This window comes from Bacillus rossius, chromosome 1, assembly GCF_032445375.1.
Source record: "Bacillus rossius redtenbacheri isolate Brsri chromosome 1, Brsri_v3, whole genome shotgun sequence".
Classification (NCBI taxonomy): Eukaryota; Metazoa; Arthropoda; class Insecta; order Phasmatodea; family Bacillidae; genus Bacillus; species Bacillus rossius.
The window spans coordinates 79,289,363-79,312,601 of record NC_086330.1 but is presented as its reverse complement, the minus strand read 5'-3'; the positions used below and the strand labels follow the sequence as shown (position 1 = coordinate 79,312,601).

The 23,239-nt window shown below is 40.0% G+C and overlaps 1 protein-coding gene across 8 annotated transcripts in view; it reads left to right on the top strand.

Annotated features, from left to right (window-relative positions):
* LOC134538348 (guanine nucleotide-releasing factor 2) overlaps positions 1–23,239 on the top strand; it is a 147,085-nt gene that overhangs the window by 35,379 nt on the left and 88,467 nt on the right. Inside the window, exon 1 of one of the 8 annotated variants that reach the window (XM_063379652.1) lies at positions 1,585–1,727. The exons of the other annotated variants lie outside the window; for them this stretch is intronic. The gene's annotated coding sequence lies outside the window, so the exon portion shown is untranslated. Of the gene's footprint in view, positions 1–1,584; positions 1,728–23,239 lie in introns of those variants that run through there. 8 annotated transcript variants of the gene reach the window in all.

The following is a 23,239-nucleotide window of genomic DNA, read 5'->3' as shown; positions in this document are numbered from 1 at the left end:
GAGCTCCCCGCGCTTTTAGTTATACAGAGTTGTGGAGAATTATTTGGCTTTCGGACAAAAATCTTAATTTAAATTTTATTTGTAATATTTTGTTCAGTAAACAATAAAAGCGATTTTGTTTTGTTTTTAAACTTTAAGTTTATTTTAGATTTTTTCTGATTCCAACTGAACAAACCTTTAAGTAGATGTTTTGGAGCATATTAACTAAATTATTAAGAACAATAATTTAATGATTTTACATTAAAGTATTAAAAATTTTCAACTCATATCAAAATTTATTTTAAAATATTATAAATCCACCCGCGGACACACACACACACACACACACAGATATATATATATATATATATATATATATATATATATAGCTATTAGTTGTATTTTCTTTTGCTAGAAAGAGCTAAACTTGTATAGCCTATAAAATTTATTTTTTATAAGTAAAGCATAGCTAACTTATTTGTGTATTATAATAGACAGATATATCGAAAATACTAATACTTTAAAGCCGATATTTTATCGGTATCTATATAATTTAAGCAATTTACCGAAATACGGATATACCGTTGTTTTGAAAAGTTTTGTAATCCCTAGTGAGGGATCTGGGGAGTTTGGCAACGGTGGGGTTGGCAGACATGCACTATCGTCGTACTCGTACTGTTGTACTGTGTACGGCGATGGTTGCGATAATGTACAACTATCTGAAGTGAAACAGACTTGTGTATAATTCTATGCTGAAGTGTTACTATGATATTGACAATATTATAAGTCCTTTCTACGTATGTAAAAATATTACAACACTAGATTATATATAGTTATTTTTAATGTTTTAATTGTGTTTGATACACGGGCAAATTTAACGATTTACTTAGAATGAACCTAAATTTAATACCATGTTTTTAGAGAACAGATTTTACGATGAAATGCGTTACAATTTAAACGCACTAAAGCATGTCAATTCACATAATCCGACGAACTGTAACTAAAATTATGAAAATATGTAGTAAATTATTAAAACTTCATTGAAATCAAAAAAATGTAATTTTCAAGATTTAAAATTTGTGGAATGTAATTTATTTATCATTAAGTTTTTAACAAATTGTATAGACCAAAACGATAGAAAATATACTTATATTTTACTTTGATCTTGCAGCTTTTGTTAACTCGGTTTTTTCGTACACACAAATATTATTTAGCCAGTTTATCTTTATTGTTCGAGTAATTCTGGCTTAGATATGGGTACTTTATTTTATTTTATTGTGAATATTACTAACGTATCGCAGTCGAAAACACATTAGAAATAACTACTTACATACATTTTGTGTCAAATTTATTAAGTAATATGTTATTTTATGAATAAACAATTCATAAAAATAAAAACAGTATTTTTAAACGTAATTTATTGACCTGAATATGAAACCCGACGACCTGGAGCTCTTCGTTGCGATGGAACCACACAATCTTGTATGTACTATTGTTTAGTGGCAGGGTACGATAATTTGGTACCGTAACGCGGTATGCGTTGTACCGCAAGAACCCGCCTTGTCGGACGGCGGGCGCGAGGTTGGCAGCACTGGCGCGCACATCCCGACGAGTGGTCGCCGCCAGTTAGCGCTAGCTCGCTAGAGCGCAGCCTGCTTCGAGCCGCGTGGTTTCGTTCGTGTGTTGCTGCGGTTCTGCTGTCCAGGTCGACCTCGGTTCCATTTCGGCCGCGCCTTCACCGCACAACAGTGAGTCACTTCACGCATCATCACGTATCTTTTGACTCGCCAGACTATTTATTTTCGTTATAACTTGAAAGCTGAGAATCGGGCAGCACTTTTAAGTTTTTTTGGACAAAAGCTATATGTCAAAATAACATACCATTGTAAATAACTGTGCGTTTACAAGTTATCTAAGTGCCTTTTTTTATATTAAATTTTAATAATGGTGTGGTGTCTACACATTTTTTTTTACGGTAGAGCTGATCAGAAATTTTTCAGCATGCAAGTATCCTAGGGAATCTACGACCCAAATATTAATTTTATAAATCATACATGAAGGGATCCCTTTTTGTGGAAGTTGACAAATCTTTTTTTTAGAAATAAATTTGGTATGACTGACTAATCACATCAATTAGTAACTTTACCTTATTGTTTAGGAATCTGTCATGCAGTTGAAATAACGGCTGTTGAAAAATATTCTAACCAAAAATGTTTAGAAGAAAATATTTAAACAACACACAATTTTATTTAGCGTCTTTTACAGTTTTGTTTTTCTGTTTACCGGTTGGAATAACTCATCTACTTTGATCGACTGAAGAAACTCGAAAGATAACTCAACCTTCTTCGTCGTCATCGTAGTCCCCGATTGGGGGGTCGATGGTTCGATAGCACAAATCTTCGATTCACAAGTCGTCTTGAAACACTCATCTATACGCCTGCCTCGCGTTTGGAATATAATACGTTTAGTATTATTTTTATAAACGTCATAACATTAATTTTTACGGTATTATTGTAGTACATGGTAGTTGGCTACATATAATAAAACTCCTGACTTCTTGTATTCTCTAGTCGTATCTAAAGCGAGAGAAACGCTAGTATTCTTTGCTCGATTATTTTTTCCAAAGGCTTGGCTACATTAGCAACAGCACAGACGCACGGAAGTCGAATGTACGGAAGAGATAACAGCAGGTACACAGGAAAATAGCACACGCACAGCAAAAGAGCACGTGCATGGTGCACAGAAAGTTTTATTTATTATATTGACTAATTATCGTCTTTATTGGTGACGAAGTTAAGGCGATACGCCTTTTCTTACATTTAACCCCATTTTCTGCTATTACATCAAACATTAAAATTTTACAAAAGTAAGCATAACATAAAAATAATAGGTGATAAAATGAAAATAAGATTGAAAGCAGAATTAAGCTTTAACTAAATGTTAAAAACTAATAGGTAACCATTACAAAATTTTGCCAAAAAGCTAATTTACTGGTAACTAAAAATTAAGCATAGACAAGCACATGCTTGGAAATAAATAAAAATTAAAACAAAATTCTGCGTTGCCAGTATTTCATTAAAACCTGTCACTCTCACATTCATATGCTGATTCAAGCAGTAGATAAGCCGCGCAGTGATCGTGGTAAATATATGTTCCAAAGATTTTTTTTGTAGCTTGTATTTGAAATGAGCTAGGTGTTTTGATTGCCTTACCGCCGTGTTTAGTTCATTCCAAAGACTGCTACTCGAACATCGAACTTTTCTCAGTGCGGTGCGCCGATTTCTGTTTGCAGTTAAATCAGTGTACGCTACGTCAGCGGCACAGAATAACTAACGGTTGTATTGATATGTGCATCTCAAAGATAAAAGTGAATTCAATTCGAACATGTATTTAATCGCGAAGAAATCCGTCAAGTTTATTATTACTAAAAATAAAAAAAAATAAAATTAATCTGGGATTAAGGTGAACAACTGCTTCTGTAAATAATATAATGACAAAATCCAAAAATTTAAAACTGAAAATTTTCACAGAATAAAAATTAATAGTAAAATATTTTGGAATGTATCGAACTGCTGAGTTTTGTGCGAATGTAGTTTCGACTTGTGTTCTGTGCGTGTGGAACTGAGCTGTTTGCGTGCTATAGCGAATGTACCTACGGGCGTAACACAGAAAAGATGGACGCTCAACTATTCGTCCGTCCGTTCACAAGTCGAGCGATTCGCAATTATCCGGACGTCCAACAGGATTTTTTACACGTTTTTATCATCTTCACTTGTAACTAAGAAAAAACGTAAAAAAATCTTGGAAGTTGATTCTAGCCTACTTCTAATTGTATCGATTTGAAACTGCAAGTTACGTAATCTGGATGACAATTCATAAGAGTCTGGAAATGTTCGCGTTTTCAGTGACCTCTAGGATAGACTCCACGAACCTCCATGTCCTCGGGCGAATTACACCTGCTCATTGCCTAATGACTAGGGGCAGGTATTTTTCGCAAAAAGATCTGAACACTTATTAGACTGCAACAAGGTATACCCGCACCAGCGGTTTCTTCCTTGTGATTGGCGGCCGTCTGCGAGAGAAGTCGCTGCCTTGTTTTACCGAGCCACTCAGGACGCGTTTGATTCAGCACTGACTTCATGTGATTGGTGTTGTAACTGAGACATGCATCTGAAAGAATCTCGACCAATCACGAAACACAGACGATGCTACAGTGTTTTAACTTTCAGCTGGTCTCGGAATCTTTTCGCGAAATATGCATGTCCCTACAATGACTCGTGACACGTGTTACCTGGGGAGCTTGTGATTTCGATACTTCTCTCAGAGTCGTTCAGGTAAACTGTGGTACAATCACTGAAACAGCACGGAGGTGAACGAGTTTGGAGTCTAGCCTATCGCGAAATGAATCCGCGAATTTTTCCGATCTCTAACAATACAAAAATTTGGTACCAGAGCCATTTTAGTCCGTTACTGACAAAAATGCGTATTTCAAAAATATAATTTATAAACTTTTTAGTGTGTAACTGATAAAAGCGGGTTTTTTTAGTTTTTTTAAAATATAATAATTAATTTCGATGCTGGCTGCATACTAGAAAGCTTAAACCATGGTGAAAATTTCTCTTGTGTAGTTAGATTAGATTGAAGATCATGAAAGTTAAGCACTTGTTAATAATTAACTCGGTTTTATTTTTTCGCTCAATGGAGGAATCTAAACAAACTTCAAAACCCAAGACATTTTAGGGTAGTAAAATTTGCCTGCAATACCTTGGAAATTATAATCTCACCATTCGTCCGTCTAAAGTTGAAGCTTCAGAAGCTTTTGACGATCCGTTGGAATTTTCGTGGCCTTCTGATTGGCTTAATGCCACGTGATTGGCGGACTCACCAATTTTGCTAATTATTTTCAAGTAACTGTAAAAATAAGATCTTGAAAATAAAACTATTAAAGACCAAGTAAAAAAATATATATATGGTCACAGCTCTGAATTTTGTTCAGTTTACAGTAATAAAGTTATTGGAAATTTTTGCGCTCCGCTCAGCTAAAGTGTTATTTTGTACTACCCTGACCTTGAACGATTCAGAACACTTTCAAAACTGAGTTTACAGTTAACATAAGTGAGTGCTTAGCGGGCCATGCACACGACCTGTGCGAAATCGGTTTACAATTGAAATCTTTCTGTTAAATTTACTTAATATAATTTCGCTATGTATCCGGCATCTGTTGGTAGTATTGGTAAATAACTATATTTACTACCAAATGATGATTATCCTGTGACAGCTTACCAGTTATTTATGAACAGAAATTTTCAACATATATATTAATTTGGGTAGTGTAACATTTTTGGTTAACCATTCTAACCACGAAACATTTTTTATTTTTTATTTACATTAAATGTTAGTGACTTTTTATAAGTATTATAATGAATTAAATAAATTTTAAACCCGGAATGACACATGAGTGTTATAATATCTCGACATTTTTTTGCCAAACTATGATTGATAAATGTAAACCGTTCTCTAGCATGCTCTACTCTCATTGGCTGTTTCGCCTTGCATCCGTTACATGCGTCTCTCCCGTGCACACGACCGTCATATGTGCGACAACAGCACATACGAACACATTCAAACTTAAATATCAGACAGCACAAGAATTACGTGAGAGGAATTTAGTCACGAAAAAAATAAAATAACAGCACAGACGAACACAGTGGTCTAACAACTCGTCTAATTGTCTCGTCGTTGTGTTGTCATAATGCTTGTTTTGGTTCATCGTGGTTTATCTGTTTGACTTCAGCTTATTAGACTTGTTTTCTGCGAGTTTATGTGTTTCCATTTTTATTTATTTTGCATTTATTATTATTTTTTCCCATGGCAAACGGTGCAAAACTTCAGTGGAATATGTTCCAAGAAATTGTATTAAATCAAAATTCCCCATTGCATGAATCATGTCAATGTTATTGCGTTGCGTCTCCTACGCGTGTTTCTCTACAGAAAAGGGGGGGGGAGGTGGATATAATGACTGACGGCACCATCCTAACAAGTGGACATGAATAGCAGCTTGTCCCGTGTGTGGGTCGCTCGCAGTTACTCATCGCCAGCCTGGCGGATAAACTGCTGGCTTCCTGCCTGACGTCACAGCGCGGCTGCTGTCGCACGTGATGCAGCTGTCCAGCGCGCAGGGCGTGGTCCGAGTGTCAATACGAGCAGCGCTGGCCGAGACAGCTTTCTGTAACCCCCAACAACAAAATTAAATAATAGGCAAAGATGTTCTCCCCCCCTCCCCCTCGAAGTTCTGTCTACGCACGTGGTCCTACCGGGTGACAGATCCACTAGTTAATGTTGCAAAAACGAGTGCAGTGTTTCGAATTGTAGTAACTGTCTGGACTGGTTGCTTAGCGCTGACAGGACTCCTGGCCGGAGGCATGTCAGATCTCCAGTCTCTCCTGGTCGGGCGCACGGGCTCCAAAAGCGCGGGGGGCCAAGGACGTCTCTACCCTCTACTGGTCAGACACAGAATTGGCGTGCAGTCTTCTCGTCGGTAACGCGCCCCTGTGAGACTTGTAGCAGTGATCCTATCATATAATCATGCAATATTAAAGATAAAGGCTCCCCTGCACGTCCCTATACCACTTGCAGTACTGTGTGTTGAATTTTTCACACCAAAAATGACCGTGAAAACACCCGTTTTAGCCCTTTTCGCTGTCCAAAAATCTCGAGTGGACTGCACGCAGTGTGGCGACCTAGCCAAGCGGCCATATTAAGTTCTGACCGTTAAGAGTAGATGAAATCATGTGTACTTTATTGAAAGCAGTTTGCAGTTGTTATCTTTCGGGTCGGTCACGTGGCTCGAGCCCGAGTGAGTCGGGTCGAAACAACCGCGTGGACGGCGCGGCGTCGTGGCGCCGACCAATCGGCGACCACCTGGCGCGGTGTTGTCGAACAGCCGGCCGGCGGAGGGTCTGGCTCGTTGTCCATGCGGCGCGACCCGCGCGCGTTTCCGGCGCCTTGTTTGCGTCGGGCCTGAGGAGAATGCAGCCTCCCTTCCTCCTTCTCCTCCTCATCCCTCCCCAGCCAGAGCCGCGGGTTCATTCCGCTACAGCTGCTTGTTTACCTCCACGTTCCGACTGCAGTGTCAACACGAACACAATTCACTGACCTCCTATGTTTACTTAGAAACTATAGGCTCGTGCCACGGCCCAGACCACAATAATAACTAAAACACCCAGAAGGCTTCAGTACTCTCCTTTTCTTTTATGGACACGCTGTATTTTTTTCACTGGAAGTTAGGAGCGGCATTCCGCCGCCTGGTACTCCGTCGTGGGCTCCGAGGTTTGTTGCCCTCTTCTGGCGTTCGGTCTCGGGACTCGCCTATTGCGATGGTGATAGCCCAGGGCTGCTTGCAATGGCGGCCTGGGACTGTTTCATTAAGCGGCTGTTCTGAGTATCGTGTCTACCAAGATTTTTCATATAATCCAACAGAATAAATGGATCCTGTGGCATACGCAAAAATGGGTTGGGTTGGGGGGGGGGGGGGGGGGAGAGAGAGAAATGAAGTGAAGTGGAGGATACATCTTCCATTCCCAAATAATAAAAAAATCCTACCAATAATTGAAAAGAATTTGAAAGCAAAGAACGGGCAAGGTGTTTCTATTACCCCTTCTTCCCCCTCCGAAATGAAATCCTGCGATGCTCTAGAATACATCGATATACGATTAAGTCCTTGAAAGAGGATTGGGGCCCATGGGGGTATCGATAAAACCTTTGGGAAAGTTTCCGAATATTGTTATTGGCCTAGGATGTAGCAGCATGTGGAGAAATATGTTAGAGCTGGCGAGTTGTGTTAATTAATCAAGAAACCTATAAATAGCAAATTTGGTTTGCAATTTAGTTGAGATTTTCAGCCGTTCTTGGAAAAGGGCGTATGTAAGACGTATCCGGGCCTTCGCCTAGATCTTCGAATGGTAACAATTGTGCACTTGTTCTGGTTGATGGGTTTAGTAGGTTTTGTGAGTTGTTCCGCGTGAGAGATATGAAGAGCCAGCAAATTATCAAGACCTTAGTTGAGAAAGTGTGGGTTTTATTTGGTAGTCCCGAGGAGCTTGTGAGTAGTATACAATAGTATTTACTAGATCAGGCTTCAGGCTGTGGTGCTTGGTGCCGACGGATTGTGACGTCACGGCGGCCATCTTGGATGGTTGTGACCTTGACCTTTGACCTTGACCTTGAATTTGATCCTCAAAAATCGCCAAAATCCGCCAAAATTGGGCAAAATTTGCCCAAAATTCCTCAAAAATCGCCAAAATTTCCATTTCTGTGGAAAAAAGTTCCGCCAAAAAATCTCAAAAAATTCCACAAATTAAAAATTTCTCATTTCGAGGAAAAAATTTCCCGTTTCGAGGGAAAAATTCCCGTTTTTAGTCCTTAAAAATCCCAGCGGCTGAAAATTCCTAAAACTGGCTTAAGCATCCTTAACTCAAGCCTCAGTTAAGCCATTTCTAGGAATAAGGATACCATGACCGCCATCTTGAATTATGACGTCATCGTTGCAATTTCCGTTACGGCCGCCATCTTTAAATTTATTATCCGATTTTAATGAAAAAAATTTAAAATTCATAAAACAAATTAAATAATAAAATTTTTAATAAAATATTTAAAAAACAAACATTTACGACACGGAGCTCGGAGTCCTCGGTTCGAACCCGACGAGTGCAAAAAAAATAAAAATGGCGACCGATCCTTCCCCCGAGGTGGCTGCAGGCATACTGACTCCCACCACTTTTTATCATCATCTAGTATGACGTCATGGCCGCCATCTTGTCTTCGATGCTGGAAGCCATCATCATTGTATCGTCGGCTAGAGTGCGCCGATGACATGTTAGTTTAATTCGTATCCGCAAGAGTGCAGTAATCATTTATTACTGTGACATCCGCCATCTTGTCATTTGGCCGCCATCTTGAAAATCCGTAATTATTTAGCTAGAAATTCGGGAAAAGTTCCAAAATTCATTAAATAAATCACTCATTAATTTACATATTGATTCGATCGATTCCCGTCCTCGGTTCGATACCCGATCGTTGCAATAATGTTTAATCTTATGTAAAAAAAATAATTTAAATAAACCATGTTCAACATTCTTAAAGAGACTTTAAATCCTCTACTACCACCATCCTATCAGACATCAAGACCACCATATTGGAAATGTGTAATTTTAATGCTAGAGATCCGGGAAAAAGTTCAGAAATCATTAAATAAATTTCCGATCAATATACTGATTAATTAGATCGACTAAGGTCCTTGGTACGATCTAGGATGATGCAAAAAAAAATTAAATATATCATCAATTTAACATAATAGTAACAGGTTCGAGGAATTAAACACCGCAAGTTCTTTTACAAACATAAAATTTATTACATAATTTCTATTCTACTACAGGATCACTTACGAAAGCCAACAATCTTATAATCATTTAGTTCCGCAGCGGTGTGAAATGACTAATTCTTAGCTCCAATCGGTTTATACTAGACAGAGTCCAGCCAGAACCTTTACAGATATAGTCCACCTCTTCTTGACAGAGTTTCTGGATACCGTTTTTAACAGTTTGCTTCACATCGTTAGAACTGTAAATTACTGCAGCAGATGTCTTGAATGCACACTTCTTCACTTCGTCATCGAACGGATATGGCTTTCCATATATACAGTCCAACCACAAGTTATATTTCAAAGGTCCGTTTGTTGCTACATCATCAGTAAGCTGATTGATTATCTTCTGTCTGATATCGTCAAGAAAATTACAAATGTCCTTCGACTCACCGAACGTATTTAGATAATAGTAGTCTTTCAACGTTCCACGAAATGCAGACTGCGCCAAGTAGAAGCCATTATCGTTCACTTGTAATGCTCCGAACACAGTCTTAGGTTTAGTTCCATGTTCAGACGTCATAACAATCGGTTCCTGGGCATCTGTTTTTTTGGTTGTACGCTTTCGTGTCTCCAATCTAAAGCGAGGAGTCGAAATGTCGGCAGGTAGTTCAGCAGTAGGAGCACAGACTCCACCTTTACATTTTTTCGCATGATGTCGCAAACTGTCAATTCGAGTAAACCATTTAAGGCACTCATCACATCGAAACTTCATGCGAGAAGGATTCTTCGCGCATTTGCTCCGCTCATGTCTTCGTGCATCATGGTAAAATGCGAACGACGTATCACAGTAGCTGCAAGGATACCGTGGTGATGAAGACGATCCTTTCAGACCCGATCCAGATACAGGCGTTGCAACAGTAGTACCATTTCCAGGCATTCTCTTATGCACATCGATGCATCGTTGTTGCGCCGAAACCTTTACTTTCTGCCGCACAGCAGGACCTTTGCATGCCTTTATGTGCGTTTTCATATTATCTTTTCTGGCAAACTGCTTATGACATTTCTCACAAACAAACATTTTACGATATAGGTTCTTGGCACATTCGCTCCTCTCGTGTCGCCGAGCATTGCTGTTGTTTGAGAAAATCTTGTCACAGTAACAGCACCGATGTTCGCTAGTTGTCAAATCAGCATCCATTGAAGTCTCCATCGAGGTCGTATCGTCGATCGTCGTGGTTTCCTGCACATCCAGCTCAGTAGTCATTAAGCTATCTTCTGCTGGTGGTATCACATCTGTTGAAATCTCCTCCAATGTTGACATCGTCGTCGTTGCCAACGGGATCTGCTCCACCATTGTCGTCGCTGTCGTCAAGGTTCCCGTAGACGATGATACAACGTCCATCGAGTTCGGCGTTAAAGTCGGTAAATATGCCATCGAGTTCTCAAGAACAGGTAATTACGCGACTTATTCACCAGATGAAATAATCTAGGTGATCCTTACACCGTCGACGACAGTAACAAACTGAGCGACCTGCTGTCTAGGACTCGCTTATATACATGCACCGGATGGAATAATACGCAAGTCAAATCAAGAACCACTTACTATAATACCAGAGTCAAAACAACATTAAAAATAGAAGGACCATCAACGAAAAGGCAGCACATTTGGAAGCACCGACAACGAAAAGGCAGCACCGACAACGAAAAGGCAGCACATTTGGAAGCACCGACAACGAAAAGGCAGCACCGACAACGAAAAGGCAGCACCGACAACGAAAAGGCAGCACATTTGGAAGCACCGACAACGAAAAGGCAGCACCGACAACGAAAAGTCAGCACATTTGGAAGCACCGACAAAGAAAAGGCAGCACCGCCAACGAAAAGGAAGCACATTTGGAAGCACCGACAAAGAAAAGGCAGCACCGCCAACGAAAAGGAAGCACATTTGGAAGCACCGACAACGAAAAGGCAGCACCGCCAAAGAAAAGACAGCACATTTGGAAGCACCGACAACGAAAAGGAAGCACCATCAACGAAAAGGCCGCACCGCCAACGAAAAGGAAGCACATTTGGAAGCACCGGCAAAGAAAAGGCAGCACCGCCCACGAAAAGGAAGCACATTTGGAAGCACCGACAAAGAAAAGGCAGCACCGCCAACGAAAAGGAAGCACATTTGGAAGCACCGACAAAGAAAAGGCAGCACCGCCAACGAAAAGGAAGCACATTTGGAAGCACCGACAACGAAAAGGCAGCACCATCGACGAAAAGGAAGCACATTAATTTGTCATTGACTGCAATATTCATTGGTTCCAATATTCATTGGCTCCAATATTCATTGGCTCCAATATTCAATGGCTCCAATATTCATTGACTCCAATATTCATTGGCTCCATCAGTCATTGACACCTACAGTCTTTTGGTTCCAAAAGTCTTTTGGCCCCAAATATATTAGGCTAGAATTCTTCGAGTCTAAGAGACTATGAGACCACATGGCTACGAGTCTAAAATGATCTAGCTGGTTACGAGTTATACATGGCTTGCGAGGCTACAGAGCTACGAAGTTTCTAGTACACAGGTTTACATGACTGCGAGGATACAGGACTACAAGTCTGCAAGAGTACTTGACTACGAAGGTACTCGTCTACATGACTCCAGTTACCGCATCTGTCTTCGACAGAATTTTCTCTTTTGCTCCAACTGCTCCATCAGCATTATGTTATAAGATTACAAGGCCTCTTGCTTACGTAGCTTCAAGTCTACGAGCCTCCAATGCATCATGACTACGAGACTACGAGCCATGAGGTTACGAGTCTATGCGATTGCGAGTCTTCTAGGTTACGTGATCGCGAGGCTATAGGACTACGAAGCTTCCAGAACGCATGGTTACGAGACTGCGAGGCTACAATTCTACGAGGTCCCAAGACATCCTGGCTACGCGACTACGAGCCATGAGGTTACGAGACTACGTGACTACGAATCTTCAAGTTTACGAGACTGCGAGGCTACAGAGCTACGAAGCCTCTAGTACACAGGTTTACGTGACTGTGAGGATACAGGACTACCAGTCTGCATGAGTACTTGACTACGAAGCTACTCGTCTACAAGGCTACAATTACAGCATCTGTTTTCGTCAGAATTTTCTCTTTTGCTCCAACTGCACCACCAGCATTATGTTATAAGATTACAAGGCCGCTTGCTTATGTAGCTTCAAGTCTACGAGGATACTTGGATACGTAGCTTCAATTCTACGAGGTCCTAAGACTTCATGACTACGCGACTTCGAGCCATGAGGTTACGAGATTACGTGACTACGAATCTTCATGTTTACGAGACTGTGAGGCTACAGAGCTACGAAGCCTCTAGAACTCTATCTTTGCTCAACAATGATAAGTTTACAAGCCAGAATTTTATGTATTTTTTGTTTTTATTTTAAATTTTTTTATTAATTTATTTTTATTTTTAAATATTTTTTTCTGTAATTTTATGATATCAAAGAAAACGTGTGTCGTTTTTCTCTGTGTGCTCCTGATTATTCTTGCCAATATTATGATGGTTTTCTCCGTGTACTCCTGATTATTCTTATCAATATTTTGATGATTAATCCGAGTGCTTGCGATCATTCCTGCGGTTTCGGTCAAAGGTCAAAGTCACACCCATCCAAGATGGCAGCCGTGACGTCGCAATCCAATATGGCGGACCGTGAGAAATCTGAGAAGCACTAGCAGGAAGGACGAACTTCCTTCTCCTTGAAGACTATCGATGCCATTCTTCTTATGCGATCGATAGTGAACAACCCGCATCCCGCATAAAATAAATAAATATTATTTTACCTGCAAGCAAAACGTGACGTCATCTGATGTTGAAAAGCGGAACTGCTTGCAGCAAGTACCTTTGCATGAAATAAATTAACTCTCACCACTGAATAGTGCTATTGTAGTCAGTTAGAGACATAAAGTTTCGTAGCCATGCGGTCAATTAGTCATGCATTCTCGTAACCATGCGTTCTGGAAGCTTCGTAGTCCTATAGCCTCGCGATGACGTAACCTTGAAGACTTGCAATCGCATAGTCTCGTAACCTCATGGCTCGTAGTCTCTTAGTCATGATGTATTGGAGCCTCGTAGACTTGAAGCTACGTAAGCAAGTAGCTTTGTAATCTTATAACATAATGCTGATGGCGTAGATGTAGCAAAAGAGAAAATTCCATCGAAGACAGATGTGTCAATTGGAGCCTTGTAGACGAGTAGCTTCGTAGTCAAGAACTCATGCAAACTTGTATTCCTGTATCCACGCAGTCACGTAAACTCGTTTTCTAGAGGCTTCGTAGCTCTGTAGCCTCACAGTCTCGTAAACATGAAGATTCGTAGTCACGTAATCTCGTAACCTCATGGCTCGAAGTCGCGTAGTCATGAAGTCTTAGGACCTCGTAGAATTGAAGCTACGTATCCAAGTATCCTCGTAGACTTGAAGCTACATAAGCAAGCGGCCTTGTAATCTTATAACATAATGCTGGTGGTGCAGTTGGAGCAAAAGAGAAAATTCTGACGAAAACAGATGCTGTAATTGTAGCCTTGTAGACGAGTAGCTTCGTAGTCAAGTACTCATGCAGACTGGTAGTCCTGTATCCTCACAGTCACGTAAACCTGTGTACTAGAGGCTTCGTAGCTCTGTAGCCTCGCAGTCTCGTAAACTTGAAGATTCGTAGTCACGTAGTCTCGTAACCTCATGGCTCGTAGTCGCGTAGCCAGGATGTCTTGGGACCTCGTAGAATTGTAGCCTCGCAGTCTCGTAACCATGCGTTCTGGAAGCTTCGTAGTCCTATAGCCTCGCGATCACGTAACCTAGAAGACTCGCAATCGCATAGACTCGTAACCTCATGGCTCGTAGTCTCGTAGTCATGATGCATTGGAGGCTCGTAGACTTGAAGCTACGTAAGCAAGAGGCCTTGTAATCTTATAACATAATGCTGATGGAGCAGTTGGAGCAAAAGAGAAAATTCTGTCGAAGACAGATGCGGTAACTGGAGTCATGTAGACGAGTACCTTCGTAGTCAAGTACTCTTGCAGACTTGTAGTCCTGTATCCTCGCAGTCATGTAAACCTGTGTACTAGAAACTTCGTAGCTCTGTAGCCTCGCAAGCCATGTATAACTCGTAACCAGCTAGATCATTTTAGACTCGTAGCCATGTGGTCTCATAGTCTCTTAGACTCGAAGAATTCTAGCCTAATATATTTGGGGCCAAAAGACTTTTGGAACCAAAAGACTGTAGGTGTCAATGACTGATGGAGCCAATGAATATTGGAGTCAATGAATATTGGAGCCATTGAATATTGGAGCCAATGAATATTGGAGCCAATGAATATTGGAACCAATGAATATTGCAGTCAATGACAAATTAATGTGCTTCCTTTTCGTCGATGGTGCTGCCTTTTCGTTGTCGGTGCTTCCAAATGTGCTTCCTTTTCGTTGGCGGTGCTGCCTTTTCTTTGTCGGTGCTTCCAAATGTGCTTCCTTTTCGTGGGCGGTGCTGCCTTTTCTTTGCCGGTGCTTCCAAATGTGCTTCCTTTTCGTTGGCGGTGCGGCCTTTTCGTTGATGGTGCTTCCTTTTCGTTGTCGGTGCTTCCAAATGTGCTGTCTTTTCTTTGGCGGTGCTGCCTTTTCGTTGTCGGTGCTTCCAAATGTGCTTCCTTTTCGTTGGCGGTGCTGCCTTTTCTTTGTCGGTGCTTCCAAATGTGCTTCCTTTTCGTTGGCGGTGCTGCCTTTTCTTTGTCGGTGCTTCCAAATGTGCTGACTTTTCGTTGTCGGTGCTGCCTTTTCGTTGTCGGTGCTTCCAAATGTGCTGCCTTTTCGTTGTCGGTGCTGCCTTTTCGTTGTCGGTGCTGCCTTTTCGTTGTCGGTGCTTCCAAATGTGCTGCCTTTTCGTTGATGGTCCTTCTATTTTTAATGTTGTTTTGACTCTGGTATTATAGTAAGTGGTTCTTGATTTGACTTGCGTATTATTCCATCCGGTGCATGTATATAAGCGAGTCCTAGACAGCAGGTCGCTCAGTTTGTTACTGTCGTCGACGGTGTAAGGATCACCTAGATTATTTCATCTGGTGAATAAGTCGCGTAATTACCTGTTCTTGAGAACTCGATGGCATATTTACCGACTTTAACGCCGAACTCGATGGACGTTGTATCATCGTCTACGGGAACCTTGACGACAGCGACGACAATGGTGGAGCAGATCCCGTTGGCAACGACGACGATGTCAACATTGGAGGAGATTTCAACAGATGTGATACCACCAGCAGAAGATAGCTTAATGACTACTGAGCTGGATGTGCAGGAAACCACGACGATCGACGATACGACCTCGATGGAGACTTCAATGGATGCTGATTTGACAACTAGCGAACATCGGTGCTGTTACTGTGACAAGATTTTCTCAAACAACAGCAATGCTCGGCGACACGAGAGGAGCGAATGTGCCAAGAACCTATATCGTAAAATGTTTGTTTGTGAGAAATGTCATAAGCAGTTTGCCAGAAAAGATAATATGAAAACGCACATGAAGGCATGCAAAGGTCCTGCTGTGCGGCAGAAAGTAAAGGTTTCGGCGCAACAACGATGCATCGATGTGCATAAGAGAATGCCTGGAAATGGTACTACTGTTGCAACGCCTGTATCTGGATCGGGTCTGAAAGGATCGTCTTCATCACCACGGTATCCTTGCAGCTACTGTGATACGTCGTTCGCATTTTACCATGATGCACGAAGACATGAGCGGAGCAAATGCGCGAAGAATCCTTCTCGCATGAAGTTTCGATGTGATGAGTGCCTTAAATGGTTTACTCGAATTGACAGTTTGCGACATCATGCGAAAAAATGTAAAGGTGGAGTCTGTGCTCCTACTGCTGAACTACCTGCCGACATTTCGACTCCTCGCTTTAGATTGGAGACACGAAAGCGTACAACCAAAAAAACAGATGCCCAGCAACCGATTGTTATGACGTCTGAACATGGAACTAAACCTAAGACTGTGTTCGGAGCATTACAAGTGAACGATAATGGCTTCTACTTGGCGCAGTCTGCATTTCGTGGAACGTTGAAAGACTACTATTATCTAAATACGTTCGGTGAGTCGAAGGACATTTGTAATTTTCTTGACGATATCAGACAGAAGATAATCAATCAGCTTACTGATGATGTAGCAACAAACGGACCTTTGAAATATAACTTGTGGTTGGACTGTATATATGGAAAGCCATATCCGTTCGATGACGAAGTGAAGAAGTGTGCATTCAAGACATCTGCTGCAGTAATTTACAGTTCTAACGATGTGAAGCAAACTGTTAAAAACGGTATCCAGAAACTCTGTCAAGAAGAGGTGGACTATATCTGTAAAGGTTCTGGCTGGACTCTGTCTAGTATAAACCGATTGGAGCTAAGAATTAGTCATTTCACACCGCTGCGGAACTAAATGATTATAAGATTGTTGGCTTTCGTAAGTGATCCTGTAGTAGAATAGAAATTATGTAATAAATTTTATGTTTGTAAAAGAACTTGCGGTGTTTAATTCCTCGAACCTGTTACTATTATGTTAAATTGATGATATATTTAATTTTTTTTTGCATCATCCTAGATCGTACCAAGGACCTTAGTCGATCTAATTAATCAGTATATTGATCGGAAATTTATTTAATGATTTCTGAACTTTTTCCCGGATCTCTAGCATTAAAATTACACATTTCCAATATGGTGGTCTTGATGTCTGATAGGATGGTGGTAGTAGAGGATTTAAAGTCTCTTTAAGAATGTTGAACATGGTTTATTTAAATTATTTTTTTTACATAAGATTAAACATTATTGCAACGATCGGGTATCGAACCGAGGACGGGAATCGATCGAATCAATATGTAAATTAATGAGTGATTTATTTAATGAATTTTGGAACTTTTCCCGAATTTCTAGCTAAATAATTACGGATTTTCAAGATGGCGGCCAAATGACAAGATGGCGGATGTCACAGTAATAAATGATTACTGCACTCTTGCGGATACGAATTAAACTAACATGTCATCGGCGCACTCTAGCCGACGATACAATGATGATGGCTTCCAGCATCGAAGACAAGATGGCGGCCATGACGTCATACTAGATGATGATAAAAAGTGGTGGGAGTCAGTATGCCTGCAGCCACCTCGGGGGAAGGATCGGTCGCCATTTTTATTTTTTTGCACTCGTCGGGTTCGAACCGAGGACTCCGAGCTCCGTGTCGTAAATGTTTGTTTTTTAAATATTTTATTAAAAATTTTATTATTTAATTTGTTTTATGAATTTTAAATTTTTTTTCATTAAAATCGGATAATAAATTTAAAGATGGCGGCCGTAACGGAAATTGCAACGATGACGTCATAATTCAAGATGGCGGTCATGGTATCCTTATTCCTAGAAATGGCTTAACTGAGGCTTGAGTTAAGGATGCTTAAGCCAGTTTTAGGAATTTTCAGCCGCTGGGATTTTTAAGGACTAAAAACGGGAATTTTTCCCTCGAAACGGGAAATTTTTCCTTCGAAATGAGAAATTTTTAATTTGTGGAATTTTTTGAGATTTTTTGGCGGAACTTTTTTCCACAGAAATGGAAATTTTGGCGATTTTTGAGGAATTTTGGGCAAATTTTGGCGGATTTTGGCGATTTTTGAGGATCAAATTCAAGGTCAAGGTCAAAGGTCAAGGTCACAACCATCCAAGATGGCCGCCGTGACGTCACAATCCGTCGGCACCAAGCACCACAGCCTGAAGCCTGATCTAGTAAATACTATTGTATACTACTCTTGTGTCAGAAAACGCCGCTTATTTTGTGAGTTATAATGTTCAAAACATGTCTGACGTGGGACATTAAACATATAACCACAAGCCCCTATTACCCCAAGCCTAATTTGGCTGTTTGTGCGATTGGCCAACAGTTTGTGTAGAGAACAGCGAGCCAATGGCAACACCCAAGAGACAACCAAACAAGTGCTGGACCACTAGAAATAACGCAGTGTCTAGACAAATTTGCGGTTTCAATTACCTCTAGGATAGACTCCACCAACCTCCATGTCCTCGGGCGAATTACACCTGCTCATTGTTTATTGACTCGTGACACATGTTGCCTGGGATGCTTGTGATAAGATACTTATTTTGTAGGAGGTTTTATATTGGCTCAGAGTCCTTCAGGTAAAAGGTGGTACTATCACTGAAGCAGCACGGAGGTGAACGAGTTTGGAGTCTAGCATATCGCGAAATGAATCCGTGAATTTTTTCGGTCCGTAGCATTAGGTCACACGTAGTCTGCATCAAATGGCCGGATGACATTTGCCCAAGTACGTAGAGTTTGAAACATATCCTGGCGGTCAATCAACCCGCGACATTTTACAGTCTCATCTGTAGCATAGTAGGGGCATTTATTTTTCGCGAAAAGATGTGAACGTACCATTAGACTGAATTGCAATATGCCTGCACCAGCAGTTTCTTCTTTGCGGCAGTCTGCAAGATAAGCCACTGCCCTGTTTGGCCGGGCCAGTCAGTACGCGTTTGCTTCCGCACTGAGTAGGTGTGATTCGTGTGCCTGCAGTAGACTGTACCTAACAGAACCTCAACCAATCACGAAACACAGACAATGCAGCAATGTTTTACCACACAGCTAGTCTCGAAAAAATATTTAATTATTAGTAGAATCATCGTTTCGTGGTATTAGGTTTGGCTTCATGCACTTGTGCATTGAAAAAAAAATGTATTTCGTTCATTGGTTCATGCCACATTGTACCTTCTGTTCGGATTGCATATGGTTGGGTTATTTTCGTTATTTTATTGTTTGCTTCCTTGATTGCGGGCCACAACAAAGACCCGTGATCCTTTCACAGTTATATACTTGCCTCTTGTGCACAAACGATCTCTCGTCACGTGGTCGCTCGCGGCGAGTTTTCGTAAGCACTTTCGATTGTCTACCGACCCATTGTTCGCCCGCAGCGCCAGTCTTCGTAGACAGGGCGTGTCCGTGGAGCACTCGTCAGAGGACAATCGGACCGCATCTGAGTACGAAATATTTCTTAATTGCTCGGTTAATAAATTGCAGTAAATTACGGACTTCTCAACGAAAATTTGCTGTGAATTAAACGAAGTGTTCTTGTGATCTCGGACAACTATGGATCTTGTAGAAACCGCACCTGATTGCGACCTCGAGTTTAGTGTTTCGTTTTAAAGAAGATAAACACAAGCGTGGAAGCAAACAATATATTTAATGTTTTTTTTTTTTAAAATATAATAAGATACATGTTCGAAATAAGGTAACTTAGTAACGTAAATTTGTTAAGAGAAACTATTATTTTACGAATATCCCTGTATAAATTGTAACCAGCGTTCTTAGTAAAAAGGTGAAGATTTTCAACCGTGTATTGTCTGGCACATACAAATGAGAGAAGCAAGGGGGTTGGTGTGTGCAAATTTTGTCATGTTTATAATTGAAGTCAAAATAGCCAACGTTTTCACATCAGAATAGCCAACGTTTTTTTATAAAGTTTTAACGCTAATTTATAGCTCATGGGTCGTTAACTTCTTTGTTTACTAATACCTTTGAATATATATACTGTATCGAAGTCGCCAGCCCAGGTTAAAATTTCTAATACGGTTTGAGGTAGTTGGTTAATTCACCGCCGCAATCGCCACCATCTCTAGGGCATCGACTTGTAGTGGTCCCTAGCGGACAAGTGTCGAACTCTTCAAACACCCCTTCCCCCCTCATGATGAACGACCTTGAGCTGCAGTGAATGATTGTTGGGGGGTGCGGGGAATGACAGCGGGTGACAGTGCTGCGCTCTAACGTGTAAATAACAACCTAAGACGATACAGGGCGTTACGGCAGCGCCCTGCAGCGGTGAAGTTCCCAAGCTGCTCATCATACGCTCCTGAAAAACGTAGAGTAAATCCTATCCACTCGCGACTTCTATACAGTATATATATTCAAAGCTAATACTCTCTTAACTAATAGGGACACAATCATTGCCCCGGGGCCCTGGGTTTCCCTCAGTGACCCTGCTCTTCAGAGTCCCGTCTATCAGCAGCTGCTGTTTTCCCTAGGAAAGGTAGAATACTAGTCATTGTTACGTGAGAGGTCATCAAGTCCACAAAGTGACTTACATGACTTTGTTTGAATTATTGAATGAGACGGGCAAAATGAAGGCGGTGCGGATGTGAACCACCAATAATAACTGTCTCATGTTGTCATCAACTTTTTCTCGCATGAACTGCTTGCAAAGTGTGAGCACGACTTGGGAAATGCACTTCGGGATGAGACTTGATGTATTAGTAGTATACATTTAGGGTGTTTACGCCCTTAAAATAATAAAGCGCGTTGGCCAACCAATTCCGAGAAAAAAATGTGTTTGAAAATTTAAGCATAATTTGTATACTAGTTAAGTTTCACTCTGGTGATCTGCGCAGCGGCCTTGCTTACCGCCCAGACGCTCGGGTTTCGGTTCTTGCTGATGGACACTTTTTTAATAACTAATTTTTAAAAAAATTTACTTTTTGAAAATATTATTTTAAATATTCTTATGTATGTACTATATATATTACGTGATAATAAAATACAGTAACATTTCAAGCTTTAATATATAAACTAATCATGGATATAAAAATAGTTATAAATAATTATTATATTAATTAAAAAGTTGGATTTTTTTATTAAATAATTTAATTCATATATTTACAAACAAGAACATGGTAGATAATTATGATAAAAACCTTGCAGACAAACATTTTTTCATCGCCCACAATTAATAAAAATAATGTTTACACGAATAACGTTGTTGAAGTAGGACTATATAAAAATACATATACTTAATTCATTCAAGAAAAAAAGGCACGTGTTTTCAGAGTTTGCAGAGAAATAAGAATGATCAGACCGTAGAAACATTTTATACAAAGTGAGGCATGCAAAATAATTTGCACCATTATCCTTTTCAATATAAATCGTCGAAACTGACAGAAAAGCAATTGCTCAGGTCAGGTCAAAACCGGTTTCAACAGAATATTTTGTAACTTTTTAATTAATATTTTAAACTTAATTTTATTTTAATGTAGACTCATAATGTTTATCTATAATTATTATTTTTATACCTACCCATTATAATTTTATATTTGAAAGATTGAATTATTACTTTAATTGAAGTATCAAGTAATATGTAATAAACAAAATATTTATATTTAAATTATTAACATTTGTGTGGAGTAGAGTTATTAACAAAACCTTTAATTATTAAAGAAAAAAGAAGGGACCACCAGCATGAATCAAAACCCAAGCGTCTGGGCGGCAAGCAAGTACATATTCATCTAGGCCAATGCGCCGTTGGTCAGAGTTCAATGTAAATAAGGTACATAAATTATGCTCAAATTTTCAAAGACCTTTTTTCTCGGGATTGGATGGCTAGTGCACTTTTCGAACTGTGGTCGCCCACCTATGGATTTCCAGACTTTCGAAGAATTCACAAAACTGGTCAATATGATTTATTAATTCCTCCATGTTTACTTCCATCGCCACACAATACAAGTTCCCTATGCAATCCTTAAGTGAAAAGATTTTTATCCCTACCAGTTTTATTTCAAAACAGATTTCACATAAATTAAAATTAGGATTCTTTCTTGGTGCAAATATGTTTTGCGCACTTCATATGCATAAACGAACATGTTTTACTGAAAACATGCAAACGCCAACCATCTCGTAAACTTTCAACTGAACAAGCAATCGAATGAGCTGCTGACCACATTCACTTTCGAGTGGTTGGCCTTCCTCATCCAGCAGTCTACCAACTATCGAAAGACGTCTCCGAGCAGTTTCTATTAAAAAAGCCTTTCGATGACTCTGAACCTGACCATTAATCAGGCGCCGGGCACAAGCGTGTGTTGCGCGGCAGGCCTGCCAGGGAGCAGCACTTGTATGCTACCACAACAAGCGCCCTCTCTCTCTCGGGCCGAGTCCTTATCTGCAGGAGATAACGTGCTGCAGCCGGATGAACACCGTGCGCTAGTGACCCTGCGTAGCGCGTCTCATCCTTGGTGCGCCTTAGGCCGCTGGGTCTTTCCAGCCCAGGGTTCGCACGCCTCCTTAATATCCTTAAAACGTCCTTAATTTGTCGTAAATTGATTAAATGTCCTTTGAATCCTTAAACTCCTGAATGCTCTTTTGTTTCTGACTTGACGGCAAACAACGCTTTGTGCATGCCCAGTACAATTGGCAAATTTCTGGCCACATGATTATAATTTGCATACAAAAATATTTCAATTTTTTTCCCTTGGTTTGTATCTCACTTTTAAATTAAAAAGAGGCGTTTTATTGTCTTACTTTGAACTTTTAAAGTAAATATAATTAGTGATCGTAGTAAATGGTTGAGGTATAAAATTCAGACTTACTGCTTGGGTTGGATGTGTTCCAGAAATAATTTTGGATTATAGTAGAACCAAACAAATCAATTGTTTTTGTGGATTAAATATTTAACATTGTTATTTTCTTGAGGTACATTTGTGATATTACAAAATTATACGCCAAGAGCTCAAACGTCTTATACACAACTTTATAATTTAAGGAAAAATATTTTAAAAATTATTTTTAAGATTAAAATTTGTATTCAGATTTTTGGAAATACATTTTATTGTTGTATTTAATCAAGAACATTATCTGATAATATTCAGTTCTCTCTTCTTAGGAAATATAACAGAAAAACGCCATCTTGGTTTCAACCATTTTTGTCAAGTTTTTTAATACATTTTAATATTAAAATATCTAGATTTGTTGGGCTATAGGAAATAATTAACGGAATGCTTTGTTATTAATAGTGACACTGCAACAAATAGTTTATCCTGTAAAATAATAATAAATT